General features: G+C 46.9%; 1 long non-coding RNA gene across 1 annotated transcript; it reads left to right on the top strand.

Moving 5' to 3' along the window:
• Positions 1-3,514: 3,514 nt before the first annotated feature.
• On the top strand, positions 3,515-11,040 carry LOC139263426 (uncharacterized). Its single transcript, XR_011593145.1, has 2 exons — positions 3,515-3,653; positions 8,368-11,040. It is a non-coding gene; the product is annotated as an uncharacterized lncRNA (long non-coding RNA).
• The last annotated feature ends 4,748 nt before the right edge of the window (positions 11,041-15,788 follow it).

The raw sequence follows: 15,788 nt of genomic DNA, 5'->3' as shown, positions 1-15,788 counted from the left end.
TAATACAGGACAGGTGTATTGTCATTTTGACCATGTCATCCCCAATTGGAACAGCATTATACAAAATGGACACAATAGTCTTTTCAGATGCTAGATGGGTTCTGTAAATAGCAACTAACTGGATTAAGAAAAACTACCATGCATTTTTGTCAATAATATCTTGCTGAATTTAAAGCAGTAACAATATCAGGATTCAGGTGTTGGACATGAATTACTCAAATTGCACTCATGATTTGACAGTCAATTGAACCACTTGGTTGAAATATGCCTTCTACTTCAGAGAGGTCTTCATTGACTTCTTCTACCAACAACTGGACCAATTGGGCCTAAAGTCAGCACAAGACAACAACCTTTGGGAAGGGGTGGAAAGAAAGAAGATAACACTGCTGTTTTCTAACTAACCCACTGGCCGATTACAAAGCTCCATTAACAGCACTTGTGGATTTTCAAGTTCACACTTTTCAAGCTGCACTCCAGCTTAAAAAAAAGGTGCATGTTAGCAAGTGGCCTGCAAGGGGAAAATCCTATTCCAACCAATATATTTACAGTAAGTGTGCTTATTACACTTATTATGCATTGTTTTCTGCTAATATTTTTTCACTTTGAAAATCTGCTTTCTGGGTAAAGCCACTAAAGCACTTCTGAGCTATATGGAACAGAGATGTCCCAGGTTCAATTGTCAGTCTGTGCTGAGATAACTGATCTCAATAATGGTAGCAGTTGGGCTTCAGAGACTAGAAGGGTGAAGCAAAAAAAAAACAACCAGATTCGGAACTCAATCATTATCCAGTGACCTCCCCAGCCCCACCAGAAAGTGTGTGCGAGGACAGCATTCAGCTTGGTTGTCATGACACTCCCCCCACCAATGAATAGGTTACTAACAATCACCATTAGAGAGTGAAGAATGGCCCCTTAGACAAGATACTGAAGGACTGCCAGCACCTGTGGAATTGAACCCCAGCAAAAGTCAGTGTCTTTAATGAAAGATAAGGAGAAACTCTGGGGAAGGAGGAAAACCATTTATTTTCCTTTATACGCCAGTTTTATATTCCAGACCAGTAAATAAACTGAGAATGACTGTCTATATATCAAAGCTACCTGTTGGGGAAAAAAATTACATTCCCACTATAAAACAGCAATTCAAATAAGAGTTACAGAACAATTTCAATCAAAACTGCAACAGCCAAACCTGTCTCCGTTATCACTAATATTCATGTCTATATTAGTATCCTAAGTGATGAAACTGTAACGTATTGTAATATCTAGTAACAATATGTTGTAGAGCACACTTCCAAACACCATTTCAACCCAATTACAGGGTACAAGTAAAATAGAGTGTCAACTGTAGAACAGTACTTGTCCAATCAACATGGGTAATTTATTTTAATAATCACACCTGCAAAATCTTTAGCATTTCTACCGTTAGCAATCTTAATGTGTGGCGTCCATCAGCTACATATTATGTATACTGTAGTACAGCATGTACTCTGACAGTACGATCTATGGTTTACCTTTCCTACCCTTCCCTAAAACAATCCTGGGTTTGAGGACAGTAGGCCTCACTCACAGGAGGACCAACTGCAGGGAACTGAAATAATCCATCAATCCTACTGTAGAACCCCACGGCTCCCATCAATTTTGAAAGTTTTCATTTTCAGCTAGCTATATTTTATCCTCGACTTGGGAGGCAAGCCACAACAAATTTAGCAACATACAGCCCATTAAAATACCCATGCTCACCTGTGTGAACAACACACTGATAACTCACCTGATCAATGTGATTTAGTTAAATGTTACAGGTACACACAACTGAAAATGGCAGTAATCAAATTAAAGCTTTCCTTAAATCATTTACTTAACACTGGCACCCCACAAGGAAACAGTTACAAAAGTCACCGCCTCTAGAGACTTCTGTTACTTCAGCAACAGGGAATGGACTGTGAAGTCATTGTCAACCTAGCAACCACATAATGGCGCACCTACTGACAGCAGGAGATGACAATCTTGCCCTTTACAGATGATCCGAGAGTTTAAACTCACCACCGCAGATAAAGATTGAAGAACAATCTCATGAGGTTTCAGGGCGGGCCAAGTACGTGATACATAAAAAGTATAGTGAAGGGGAGAAGAACCGATGCAGACTCCTAGTCTTCGTCCAACTGACGTTTAAATACCCAGGTTGGGCATTTACACCCAACTTAAACTACACGCCAGTTATCCTCCTTACACTGAATTAAAGGAGCCTCTCCAGCACCTTAAAAAAGTTATTTTTCCTGATGAAATCGACAGTTTTAGATTGATCCCGTTCGTGAGCTATAAACTGCTCCGAGTTCATTTACCTGCAACTATTTATCTACCTGGGTTTGCAAGCTGCCTGAAGAAGCAGGGACAGAGAAATGCAATGGTGAAATATATGCAGCGGCTGCTGCGGGAGGAGGGAGCCCGGCTCTCCGGCCCTTACCTTTCAGCAGAGGCAGGGGATTCAAGTCGACGGCTTTGCCTTGGATCTTGTACTGCGACGAGCTCTGCGAGCGCTTCTGCTTGGTCTTCCGAACGGACTTGCGAGAAAACCCGTCGACTTTCTCCACAGGGGTGGTGACGGTGGGCGAGGACATATCCCTTTGCCGAGCCGGGCCCGAGTCACCTCCGGAGAAGCGGCGGTGTTAAAGCCACACAACACAGAGAGACAAGACACACACAGCCTCCTTCCCCCTCGCAAATAACAAGAGCCGCACGGCCGGCCGGCCGGCCGGGAACAATGGGGCGGGCCCCCCTCCACCGGCGCCGGGCCTCTCCGGCTCCTGCTGCTGCTAGCGCTCCGGAGGAGAGGGGGGAGGGGGGTCCGCACAAGCGAGCTCGATTCCGGAGCAACCCCACAGGCTTGTGTCGAGTCCTTGGAGTCGGGGTTTGGGGGGTGGTTGGGGGAGGGGGGGGGGGGGTGGAAGGCGCTCTCGCCTCCTCGCTCACTTCAAGTGTCCATTAAATTCCGGCTGACCGGCGGCGGCGTGTTTGAGAATCAAAAAAATATATAATTTACAATATTTTTAACAAAAACTGTCATATTTCTCGAGCAGACTTGCTTTTTCCGCCCCCCCCGCCCTCTCCCTCGCTCCTGCCTCCGTTCTTGTGCGATGTGGTTTTTTTTAAACTTCCCCCTCTCCCCAACTCTATTGTGTTCTTCTTCCTTTTGTGTCAGTAGCTATGGGCTGCCTCCATTTCCAATATGGGGTTGTGGTCAGACCAGTGCGAGGGGAGGGCGAGAGAGGGGTTGTGGGCGGGGGAAAGGCTGTCCGTCCCGCCCCTTTCCAACTGGCCGATTGGTGCAGGTTGTCCCGCGCCGCCGACGTCGGGTGGCGGAGGCGCCTGCTGACTGGTTGGTTTGCGGTGCCAATCAAGGCGGTACGTCACGCCGCCGGCCGTTCTGAGCGGTCGAGGCCGACGTCAATCGAGCGGCGTCACGAGACTGGGAAGGTTGTTTGGAGGGCGGGGCAAGAACAATCCGGTTCGGTTGAACGGCGATGACGTTGTTTCACAAAGGGCGTTCTGATAGATTGGGAGTTGAGCAGGTTCCCGTATGCACCATATAATGGTGTCACCGTTGAAAAAGGAGTTTGTGGTCTGCGGAGAACAAAGCAGGTAGTGCAGCATCAAAGGTGCGTGTTGAACGTTTAAAGCACAAACATCTTGGCCTGCAAGTGTTTAAATTTAAATGCAAGTAACCAAACTCGATTGAGTTTATTTTTTTATGTTTATTTTATAATGGGAGCAGGAGGAGGCCATTTGATCCTACTTCAAGACAACTCCACCATTGAATAAGATCGTGGCTGATCTGATCATGGACTCAGCTCCACTTCCCTGCCCACTCCCCATAACTCTTTATTCCCTTATCGCTCAAAAATCTCTGTTTCTGCCTTAAATATATTTAGTGACCCATCCTCCACAGCTCTCTGGGGCAGTGAATCCAACAGATTTACAAGCCTCAGAAAGAAGAAATTCCTCCTCATCTCAGTTTTAAATGGGCGACCCCTTATTCTATGTGTGGAAATATCCTCTCTGCATCCACCTTGTTGAGCCCCCTCAGTCTTGTATGTTTTTGTCATGTATTCAGCTGTTATTGTAACCCATGTATAAACTGACCTAAGTTGCACACCATGAGAACACTGACCACTAGATGGTGAACTTGTGGAAGACACTCCTAACCTGGACTCTCAGGTATAAAAGGGGAAGCTCCACCCACCTTCTTCACTTTAGTGCTGGCTAATAAAGGTTACTGGTCACAGAGTGACCTTCTCTCAAGTATGGGCCTCGTGTGCATTTGTACTGTATAGTAAGGACATATTATTGGCGATGAGAAACTGGGATTTAAACCACGTAAGCATGGCCACTAGCAGCACAGACGAGAGGTACTGTGTTGGTGATGATTGGGACGATTTTATTGAGAGACTACAGCAAAGTTTCGTCACTAAGGAATGGTTGGGACAGGATTCGGCCGACAAACGCAGGGCTCATCTTCTGACGGTTTGTGGATCCAGGACATACTCCCTGATGAAGGATCTTCTAGTGCTAGCGAAGCCGGCGGACAAGACTTTTGAAGAGCTCAGTAAGTTGATCGGGGAACACTTTAAACCGGCGAGCAGCATGCACATGGCGAGACACCAGTTTTACACGCACCAGCAGCAAGAAGGGCAAAGCGTTCCAGACTTCGTGGTAGACCTCCGGCGACTGGCGAGCCTATGTAAGTTCCCAGTTGCATGCAGAGCGGAGATGCTACGAGACTTTTTTTATTGAGGGCATCGGGCATGCTGGGGTTTTCAGGAAACTGATTGAGACCAAAGACTTGACCTTGGAAACGGCGGCTTTGATGGCCCAGACATGTTGGACATGTCCTTTTCCCGGGTGGGAACTAGTGGCTGGGAGTTAAAGCATTGTCTATAAAGAAAGGCACAGTCCTCCCATCTCGCACTTTACAACACAATGCGCGACTCAATGCTAAGCTATCTCAGAGGAGGAAGAGACCAGAATGATGTTTGACAAAAATCTTGGTTTAAATGCAGCAAATGGACAGGGAGTCAACATTGTTAACGTGGCACACAATTCTCCAGGCAGACATGGGCAGTCTGACATGCCCGAGCATGTAGTCGAACCCAAAGGGGGAATTCAACAGAGACAATGGCTAGCTGAATGGCGATTCATGCCATCGCAAGGGACAATGCGGCCAGTAATGGGGCCATCAGCACTCGTCAATGGTGCGCTTAAGGATAGCTACAGAGACAGTCAGAGACGACCGACTGGTAATGGACCTTTTGTTTCCAACAATGGCTCATGCTGGAGGTGTGGAGGCAAACACACAGCCAGAGCTTGCAGGTATCAGCAATATACCTGCAGAAACTGCAACGTCAGCGGTCACTTGGCGCGTATGTGCAGGAAGCTTGCAGCCAGGTTGATGTATGAGGAGGACGGGCCAGATGTAAACCCTACGAGGCCAAATGGACACTGGGGGAAATCGCTGGAAGCTGAAGTTCAGCGAGTTAATGTGGAGCACATATACAGTTCATACACTAGGACGCCACTGATAATGATGAAAGTGCTCCTCAATGACATCCCAGTATCAATGGAGCTAGACACGGGGGCCAGCCAGTCCCTGATGAGTATCAAACAGTTTGACAAGTTGTGGGCGTCTAAGGCCAGGAGGCCAAAATTATTGCCGATTGACACACAGCTATGGACATATACAAAGGAGATCATTCCGGTGCTAGGCAGCACCACGGTAGTCGTGACCCACAAAAATTCGGAGAACAGGTTGCTACTCTGAATTGTCCCAGGGGACTGTCCCGCACTGCTGGGGAGGAGTTGGCTTGCTGTCATGAACTGGAAATGGGGCAATGTCAATGCAATTTCTTCTGTGGAGCGAATATCATGCTCACAGGTCCTTGACAAATTTGACTCACTATTTCAACCCGGCATTGGCACTTTCATGGGGACCAAGGTAGTGATTCACATAAACCCGGACGCCAGGCCAGTACACCACAAGGCCAGAGCGGTGCCGTACGTGATGTGGGAAAAGATAGAAGGCGAATTGGACCGCCTGCTGAGGGAAGGCGTCATCTCGCCATCGAAGTCAGTGACTGGGCGAGCCCGATTGTGCCGGTGCTCAAGGCGGATGGGTCGGTCAGGATATGTGGCGATTACAAGGCCACCCCATCAATCGGGTATCGCTCCAAGACCAGTACCCGCTACCGAGAACGGAGGACCTTTTTGCAACGCTATCCAGTGGCAAACTTTTTTCAAAATTGGACCTGACCTCAGCTTACATGACCCAGGAGCTGCCGAGTGAGTCGAAGAAGCTGACCACCATCACGACACACAAGGGGTTGTTTGAGTACAACAGATGTCTGTTCGGGATTCGCTCGACCGCCGCGATCTTTCATCGAAATATGGAGAGCCTCCTCAAGTCGATTCCAAGATGGTGCTTTTTCAAGACGACATCCTCATCACAGGTTGCGATACTGAAGAATACCTCCACAACTTGGAGAATGCGCTACGCAGACTGGACCGGGTAGGTCTGCAACTGAAAAAGGCGAAGTGCGTCTTCCTAGCTCCAGAGGTAGAATTCCTGGGGATGAGGGTAGCAGCAGACGGGATCAGACCTACTGCATCAAAAACGGAAGCGATCCAGAGAGTACCCAGACCCCGTAACATGACGGAGCTGCGTTCGTTCCTGGGGCTCCTGAAGTATTTTGGTAACTTCCCAAATTAAGCACGCTGTTAGAGCCGCTACATGTGGTCCTATGCAAAGGTCGCGAATGGGTCTGGGGGGATAGCCAGGAAAGGGCTTTTGATAGAGCACGCAATTTGTTATGCTCCAATCTATTAACACTATATGACCCATGTAAGAAACTTGTTTTAACGTGCGATGCATCGTCCTATGGGGTCGGGTGTGTGTTGCAGCATGTCAATGCCAAGGGTCAGTTACAGCCGGTAGCTTATACCTCCAGAAGTCTGTTCCAGGCAGAAAAGGGCTACGGAATGGTAGAAAAGGAAGCGCTTGCATGTGTATATGCAGTTTAAAAAAATTTTAAAAATGCACCAGTACCTGTTTGGCAGGAAATTTGAGCTGGAGACAGATCACAAACCCCTAACGTCCCTTTTGGCCGACAACAAGGCCATAAATGCAAATGCGTCGGCCCGCATACAGAGGTGGGCACTCGCGTTAGCCGTCTATGGCTATACAATTCGGCACAGACCGGGCACTGAAAACTGTGCTGATGCACTCAGCAGGCTCCCACTAGCCACCACCCAGGGGGCAACCGAGCATGCCGCTCAGATGGTCATGGCTGTTGAAGCTTTCGAAAGCGAAGGCTCACCCGTGACAGCCCGTCAGATCGAAGTCTGAACAAATAGAGACCTGCTACTGTCTTTAGTCAAGAAATGTGTCCTGAATGGGGACTGGGCAGCCACGTACGGGGCATGCCCTGAGGAAATTAAACCATTTCACAGGCGCAAGGATGAACTCTCGATTCAGTCCGATTGCCTACTATGGGGAAATCGAGTAGTCCCATGCCCCAGATGGGCAGCGAGGTGTTCATCTGAGAACTCCACAATGAGCACCCGGACATTGTCATGATGAAGGCAATTGTCAGGTCACACGTTTGGTGGCCAGGAATAGATGCAGACCTGGAACTTTGTGTTCACAGGTGCAACACGTGTGCCTAGCTGGGCAATGCGCCCAGGGAAGCCCCCCCCCCCCTTAGCCCCTGGTCCCGTCCTGGCCTGCCAAGCCATGGTCACGCATCCATGTGGACTACGCAGGTCCTTTCATGGGAAAAATGTTTTTGGTTGTAGTAGACGCCTACTCCAAATGGATCGAGTGTGACATTCTTAATTCAAGCACATCCTCTGCCGCGGTCGAAAGTCTATGGGCAATGTTCGCCGCCCATGGTCTACCGGACGTCTTGGTCAGCGACAATGGCCCGTGCTTTACAAGCATTGAATTCCAGGACTTCATGGCAGGAAATGGTATCAACCATGTCAAAACGGCACTGTTAAAGCCAGCCTCAAACGGCTGGCTTTAACTAATGAGCAGTGCAGATAATCAAACGGGATGCTCAGAATCCAAGGGCGTTCCCTACAAAGCCGCTTATCACGCCTCCTGTTAGCCAATAGATCCCGACCACACTCGCTCACGGGTTCCACCTACAGAGCTGCTAATGAAAAGGACGCTCAAAACCAGGTTATCCCTCATACACCCGATCATAAAAGAAAGTGTTGAGAGCAGGCGCCGGTCACAATGTGACTACCATGACGGGAATGTGAGGGCGCGATGTATTGATGTCAATGACCCTGTCTTTGTCCTCAACTACGCTGCAGGGCCCAAATGACTCTCAGGCACTGTGATTGCCAAAGAGGGGAATAGGATTCTGGTAGTTAAATTTACCAATGGACAAATCTGCGGCAAACACGTGGATCAAACAAAAAGGAGGTTCAGCAACCCCATAGAAGAAGCAGAGGAACAACACGATGTAGAGTTCACTCCACCACAGGTGACCGAACACCGGAACTAAGTGGAGGAGAGCCCAGTCACTGTGGGCAGTCCGGACAGGCCTGAGGCACCGCAAACAGCAGACACTCAGGCCGGAGCCCCAACTCAGTCGCTCTACAAGGTAGCGTACACCACCAGAGAGACTGAACCTGTAATCCCAATAAGACTTTGGGGGGGAGGTGATGTCATGTATTCAACTGTCATTGTAACCCATGTATAAACTGACCTAAGTTGTACACCATGAGAACACTGACCACTAGGTGGTGAACTTGTGGGAGACACTCCTAACCTGGACTCTCAGGTATAAAGGGGGAAGCTCCACCCACCTTCTTCACTTTAGTGCTGGTTAATAAAGGTTATGGTCACAGAGTGACCTTCTATCAAGTATGGGCCTCGTGTGCATTTGTACTGTATAGTAAGGACATATTAGTTTTGATAAGATCACCTCTCATTCTTCTGAACTCCAATGAGTATTGGCCCAACCTATCTTCATAAGTCAACCCCCTTGTCTCCAGAATCAACCTCGTGAACCTTCTTTAAACTGCCTCCAATGCAAGTATATCCTTCCTTAATTATGGAGACCAAAACTGTATGCAGTTCTCCAGATGTGGCCTCACCAATAGCCTGTACAGTTGTAGCAGAACTTATCTGCTTTTATACTCTCATCCCCCTTGCAATAAAGGCCAACATTCCATTTGCCTTTCTGATTACTTGCTGTACTTGCATACTAACTTTTTGTGTTTCATGCACAAGGACTCCAAGGTCCCTCTGTACTAAAGCACTTTGCAATTGTTCTCCATTTAAATCATAATTTTTCTGCCAAAGTAGATAACCTCACATTTTCCCACATTGTACTCCATCTGCCAAATTTTTGCCCACTCACTTAGCCTGTGTATATCCCTTTGCATATTTTTGTATCCTCCTCACAATTTGCTTTCCCACCCATCTTTGTATCATCAGCAAACTTGGCTACATTACACTTGGTCCCTTCATCCAAGTCATTAATATAGATTGTAAATAGTTGAGGCCCCAACACCGATCCCTGCGGCACCCCACTAGTTACTGTTTGCCAACCGGAATATGACCTGTTTATCCTGACTCTCTGTTTTCTGTTAGTCAATCCTCTATCCATGTTAATATATTGCCCACAACCCCATGAACTTTTATCTTGTGCAGTAACCTTTTATGTGGAATCTTATCGAATACCTTCTGGAAATCCAAATACACCACATCCACTGGTTTCCCCCTTATCCACCTTGCTCGTTCCGTCCTCAAAGAACTCCAGCAAATTTGTCAAACTTGATTTCCCTTTCATAAAACCATGCTGACTCTGCCTGATTGAATTATGCTTTTCCAAATGTCCTGTTACTGCTCCCTTAATAATGGACTCCAGCATTTTCCCAATGACAGATTTTAGGCTAACCTGTCTAGTTTCCTGCTTTCTGGTTGCCTCCTTTTTTAAATAGGGATGTTACATTGCGGTTTTCCAATCCACTGGGACCTCCCCAGAATCCGGTTAATTTTGGTAGATTACAACCGATGCATCCACTATCTCTGCAGCCACTTAGCTTGCATCCTAGGGTCCTAAAATATCAGGTCCAGGGGACTTGTCCGCCTTTAGTCCCATTATTTTACCAAATACTACTTCTTTAGTGATGGTGATTGTATTAAGTTCCTCCCTCCCTATAGCCCCTTGATTATCCACTATTGGAATGTTTTTAGTGTCTTCTACCGTGAATATTTGTTCCAAGTCTGCCGTTTCCCTGTACCCCATTATTAATTCCCCAGTCTCGCCCTCAAGGGGAACATCATTTACTTTAGCCACTCTTCTTTTTTTATGTACCTGTAGAAATTCTTACTATCTGTTTTTATATTTTGTGCTAGTTTACTTTCATATATCTTCCCTCTCTATTTTATTTGTTCTTTGCTGGCTTTTAAAAGTTCCCAATCCTCTGGCTTCCCAATAGTCTTGGCCATATTGCATGCCCTTGTTTTCAATTTGATACCATCCCTTATTTCCTTAGTTAGCCACGGATGGTTATCCCTTCTCTCATATTATGAAAAGAGAAGGCTGAGGGGTGACCTAATAGATGGCTTTAAAATTAGGAATGCTTTTGCTCGAGTAGACATGCAGTGTTTCCACTTGTGGGGAAGAGCAAAACTAAAGGCCATCGATATAGGATGATCACGAAGAAATCAAATAGGGAATTCAGAAGAAATTTCTTTGCTCAGAGAGTGGTGAGAATGTGGAATTCGCTACCACATTGAGTGGTTGAGGCGAATCGTATAGATGCATTTTAAGGGAGGCTAGATAAGGATATGAGGGAGAAGGGAATAGAGGGGTTTGCTGAGAGTTAGATGAGGAAGAAGCATAAGTGGAGCAGAAATGTCAGCATGGGCTGGCTGGGACGAATGGCCTGTTTCTGTACTGTGTATTCTATGTAATACCTCTATGTAAATGCATTTTGCTCTGTTTACTAATAAACAACAGAAGAAATCCAGACCTGGATTAATCATTTAAACTTTTCTGACAATCATAATAGAAAGAAAGGAACTTGAGCGCATAAATCTAGGCTGACACCCCAGTGCAGTGCTGAGAGAGTGCTGCACTGTCTGAGGTACCGTCTTTCGGATGAGACGTTAACCGATGCCCCGTCAATTCTCTCAAGTGGACGTAAAAAATCCCATGGCACTATTTCGAAGAAGAACAATGGTGCTATCCCCAGTGTCCTGGCCAATATTTATTACTTAATCAACATAACAAAAAAACAGATTATTTGATTATTATCACATTGATATCTGTGGGAGCTTGCTGAGCGCAAATTGGCTGCTGCGTTTCCCACATGACAACAGTGACTACGCTCCAGAAGTACTTCATTGGCTGTAAAGCGCTTTGAGACATCCGGTGGTCGTGAAAGGTGCAATATAAATGCAAGTCTTTCTCTCTCGCTACACTTTAGTCCCATTCCTTGTGTGCACGTATATTTGGTAAGTATTGCCACATTATTCCATTAGAAACAAGATCCTTCTCTACATAACCACATGTATTTCCAGCAGACTTCACGAGATAGTGATCAGAAGCAGTATTTTATTGACTGTGAAGTGCTTTGTGATGTTCTGAGATGTAAGGTGCTACATAAGTGCAAGTCGTTGCCTTTAAATACCTCTGTGTGTTATCATAAATTTGTAGTTTGGTAATGTGCATTAGAAACTTAGAAACAGAGAAAGTAGGTGCAGGTGTAGGTCATTTGGCCCTTCGAGCCAGCACCACCATTCAATATGATCATGGCTGATCATTCACCTCAGTACCCCTTTCCTGCTTTCTCTCATACCCCTTGATCCCTTTAGCCATAAGGGCCATATCTTAACTCCCTCTTGAATATATCCAATGAACTGGCATCACCAACTCTCTGCGGCAGGAAATTCCACAGTTTAATAACTGAGTGAAGAAGTTTCTCCTCATCTCAGTCCTAAATGGCTTACCCCTTATCCTTTAGACTGTGTCCCCTGGTTCTGGACTTCCCCAACATCTTCCTGCATCTAACCTGTCCAGTCCTGTCAGAATTTTATATGTTTCTATGAGATCCCCTCTCATCCTTCTAAACTCCAGTGAATACAGGCCCAGTCGATCCAGTCTCTCCTCATATGTCAGTCCTGCCATCCCAAGAATCAGTCTGGTGAACCTTCGCTGCACTCCCTCAATAGCAAGAACGTCCTTCCTCAGATTAGGAGACCAAAACTGAACACAATATTCCAGGTGAGGCCTCACTAAGGCCCTGTACAACTACAGTAAGACCTCCTTGCTCCTATACTCAAATCCCCTAGCTATGAAGGCCAACATACCATTTGCCTTCTTCACCAACTGCTGTACCTGCATTCCAACTTTCAATGACGGATGTACCATGCCAGGTCTCGTTGCACCTCCCCTTTTCCTAATCTGTCGCCATTCAGATAATATTCTGCCTTCATGTTTTTGCCCCCAAAGTGGATAACCTCTCATTTATCCACATTATACTGCATCTGCCATGCATTTGCCCACTCACCTAACCTGTCCAAATCACCCTGCAGCCTCTTAGCGTCCTCCTCACAGCTCACACCACCACCCAGTTTAGTGTCATCTGCAAACTTGGAGATATTACACTCAATTCCTTCATCCAAATCATTAATGTATATTGTAAATAGCTGGGGTCCCAGCACTGAGCCCTGTGGCACCCCACTAGTCACTGCCTGCCATTCTGAAAAGGACCCGTTTATCCCAACTCTATGCTTCCTGTCTGCCAACCAGTTCTCTTATCCACGCCAGTACATTACCCCCAATACCATGTGCTTTGAGTTTGCACACCAATCTCTTGTGTGGGACCTTGTCAAAAGCCTTTTGAAAGTCCAAATATACCACATCCACTCTACTTGTTACATCCTCAAAAAATTCCAGAAGATTTGTCAGGCATGATTTCCCTTTCATAAATCCATGCTGACTTGGACCGATCCTGTCACTGCTTTCCAAATGCGCTGCTATTTGATCTTTAATAATTGATTCCAACATTTTCCCCATACTGATGTCGGGCTAACCGATCTATAATTACCTGTTTTCTTTCCCTCCTTTTTTAAAAAGTGGTTTTACATTAGCTACCCTCCAGTCCATAGGAACTGATCCAGAGTCGATAGACTGTTGAAAAATGATCACCAATGCATCCACTATTTCTAGGGCCACTTCCTTAAGTACTCTGGGATGCAGATTATCAGGCCCTGGGGATTTATTGGCCTTCAAGCCCATCAATTTCCTGAACACAATTTCCCGCTTAATAAGGATAACCTTCATTTCCTCCTTCTCACTAGACCCTCGGTCCCCTAGTACTTCCTTCGTGAAGACAGAACCGAAGTATTTGTTCAACTGGTCTGCCATTTCTTTGTTCCCCATTATAAATTCACCTGAATCTGACTGCAAGGGACCTATGTTTGTCTTCACTAATCTTTTTCTCTTCACATATCTATAGAAGCTTTTGCAGTCAGTTTTTATGTTCCCAGCAAGCTTCCTCTCATGCTCTATTTTCCCCCTCCTAATTAAACTCTTTGTCCTCCTCTGCTGAATTCTAAATTTCTCCCAGTGCTCAGGTTTGCTGCTTTTTCTGGTCAATTTGTATGCCTCTTCCTTGAATTTAACACTATCCTTAATTTCCCTTGTCAGCAACGGTTGAGCCACTTTCCCCATTTTACCTCGGCAGCGGGGCCCGCCCGCCCTGCACCTCGCTGGGGCGGGCCCCGCCCGAAGAGTAGTCGGCGGCGTCGGCAGCCCGGCATCGGATGCGTGCGGGCCCTGCCTGAAGTCCTCAGCGGCGACCGGCTTCTTCGTCGTGGGCAGGGCCCTCCCGCCCTGCATCTCGCTGGGGCGGGCCCCGCCCGAAAAGTCGGCGGCAGCAGCCCGGCATCATCATCTTCTCTTCTCTTTTCCCCCCTCCCCCCCATCTTCTTCTCGTCCCCCCCCCCCCCAATCTTCTTCTCTTCCCCTCTTCTCCTTGGTGCTGCAGGAGTAGAAATAATTATTTTTTAATTGAGTGATTTTTAATTTTTTTTTAAATTTTTTTATTTATTTGGATTGATTTATTGGTTTATTTATCATTTATTATTGATGATGGCTCTTTATTTGTAAAAGTGAAGTGTTTAGTGTTTATTAACCTTGCGCCCCCCCCCCCTCCTTGTTCCCTGCACCTGATTTGTAACCTACGCCTGATTTTCTAAGTGTAGGCAAGGTTTTTCTCAGCGTACAAAAATCTACACTTACTCCATTCTAAGTTAGTTTGGAGTAAGTTTTCACTGCTTAAAGTAGCCGGACACGCCCTCTTTTGGAAAAAAAATCTGTTCCAAACTGAAACTGTTCTAACTGACTTGAACTGGAGCAAACTAAATGCCGAGAATTGCAATTTCTAAGGGCCCAAGTTTCGGGCCGCGCCTAAAACAGCGCAGCCCGGACCTGGACGGCCGTTTTTCACGCCACAAAGTGCGCCTAAAAAAAACACACCTATTCTCCGGCTCCCTGCAGGTCCTCTGGAGCCCCTGCAGGTCCTCTGGAGCTGGGCGCGGCACAGCATGAGTTGTGGAGGGCGGAGCCAGGTCCCTGCGCTGAAAACAGTGCCGGGACCTCTGCACAAGAGCGCTACAGTGGGCGCGCATGTGCAGTAGCTCCAGGCGCCCAAAACTGTGGGAGGGGCCCGAAGAACGCAGCCCCTAGCCCTGGCTGAATGGCCTCACTGGAGCTGCGTGGATAAGGCTCACCTCCCACCTGACCCGACTTGACTCCCGCTCCCCGGACCCGACTCGACCCCTACTCTTCCCACCGCCCCCCGGCGACCCGACCTCCGCTTCCCCCCGCCCCCCCGGCGACCCGACCTCCGCCCCCCGGTGACCCGACCACGGTAGTTGGGAAAATGCTTGAAGCTATCATTAAGGAAGAAATAGCGGGACATCGAGATAGGAATAGTGCAATCAAACAGATGCAACATGGATTCATGAAGGGGAAATCATGTTTAACTAATTTACTGGAATTCTTTGAGGCTATAACGAGCATGGTGGATAGAGTTGTACCGATGGATGTGGTGTATTTAGATTTCCAAAAGGCATTCGATAAGGTGCCACACAAAAGGTTACTGCAGAAGATAAAGGTACGCGGAGTCAGAGGAAATGTATTAGCATGGATAGAGAATTGGCTGCCGAACAGAAAGCAGAGAGTCGGGATAAATGGGTCCTTTTTCGGGTTGGAAATCAGTGGTTGGTGGTGTGCCACAGGGATCGGTGCTGGGACCACAACTGTTTACAATATACATAGATGACCTGGAAGAGGGGACAGAGTGTAGTGTAACAAAATTTGCAGATGACACAAAGATTAGTGGGAAAGCGGATTGTGTAGAGGACACAGAGAGGCTGCAAAGAGATTTAGATAGGTTAAGCGAATGGGCTAAGGTTTGGCAGATGGAATACAATGTCGGAAAGTGTGAGGTCATCCACCTTGGAAAAAAAAACAATAAAAGGGAATATTATTTGAATGGGGAGAAATTACAACATGCTGCGGTGCAGAGGGACCTGGGGACTTGTGCATGAATCTCAAAAAGTTAGTTTGCAGGTGCAGCAGGTAATCAGGAAGGCGAATGAAATGTTGGCCTTCATTGCGAGAGGGATGGAGTACAAAAGCAGTGAGGTCCTGCTGCAACTGTACAGGGTATTGGTGAGGCCGCACCTGGAGTACTGCATGCAGTTT

This window comes from Pristiophorus japonicus, chromosome 4 (genome assembly GCF_044704955.1).
Source record: "Pristiophorus japonicus isolate sPriJap1 chromosome 4, sPriJap1.hap1, whole genome shotgun sequence".
Classification (NCBI taxonomy): domain Eukaryota; kingdom Metazoa; phylum Chordata; class Chondrichthyes; family Pristiophoridae; genus Pristiophorus; species Pristiophorus japonicus.
This window is presented reverse-complemented; position numbering and strand designations above follow the sequence as displayed.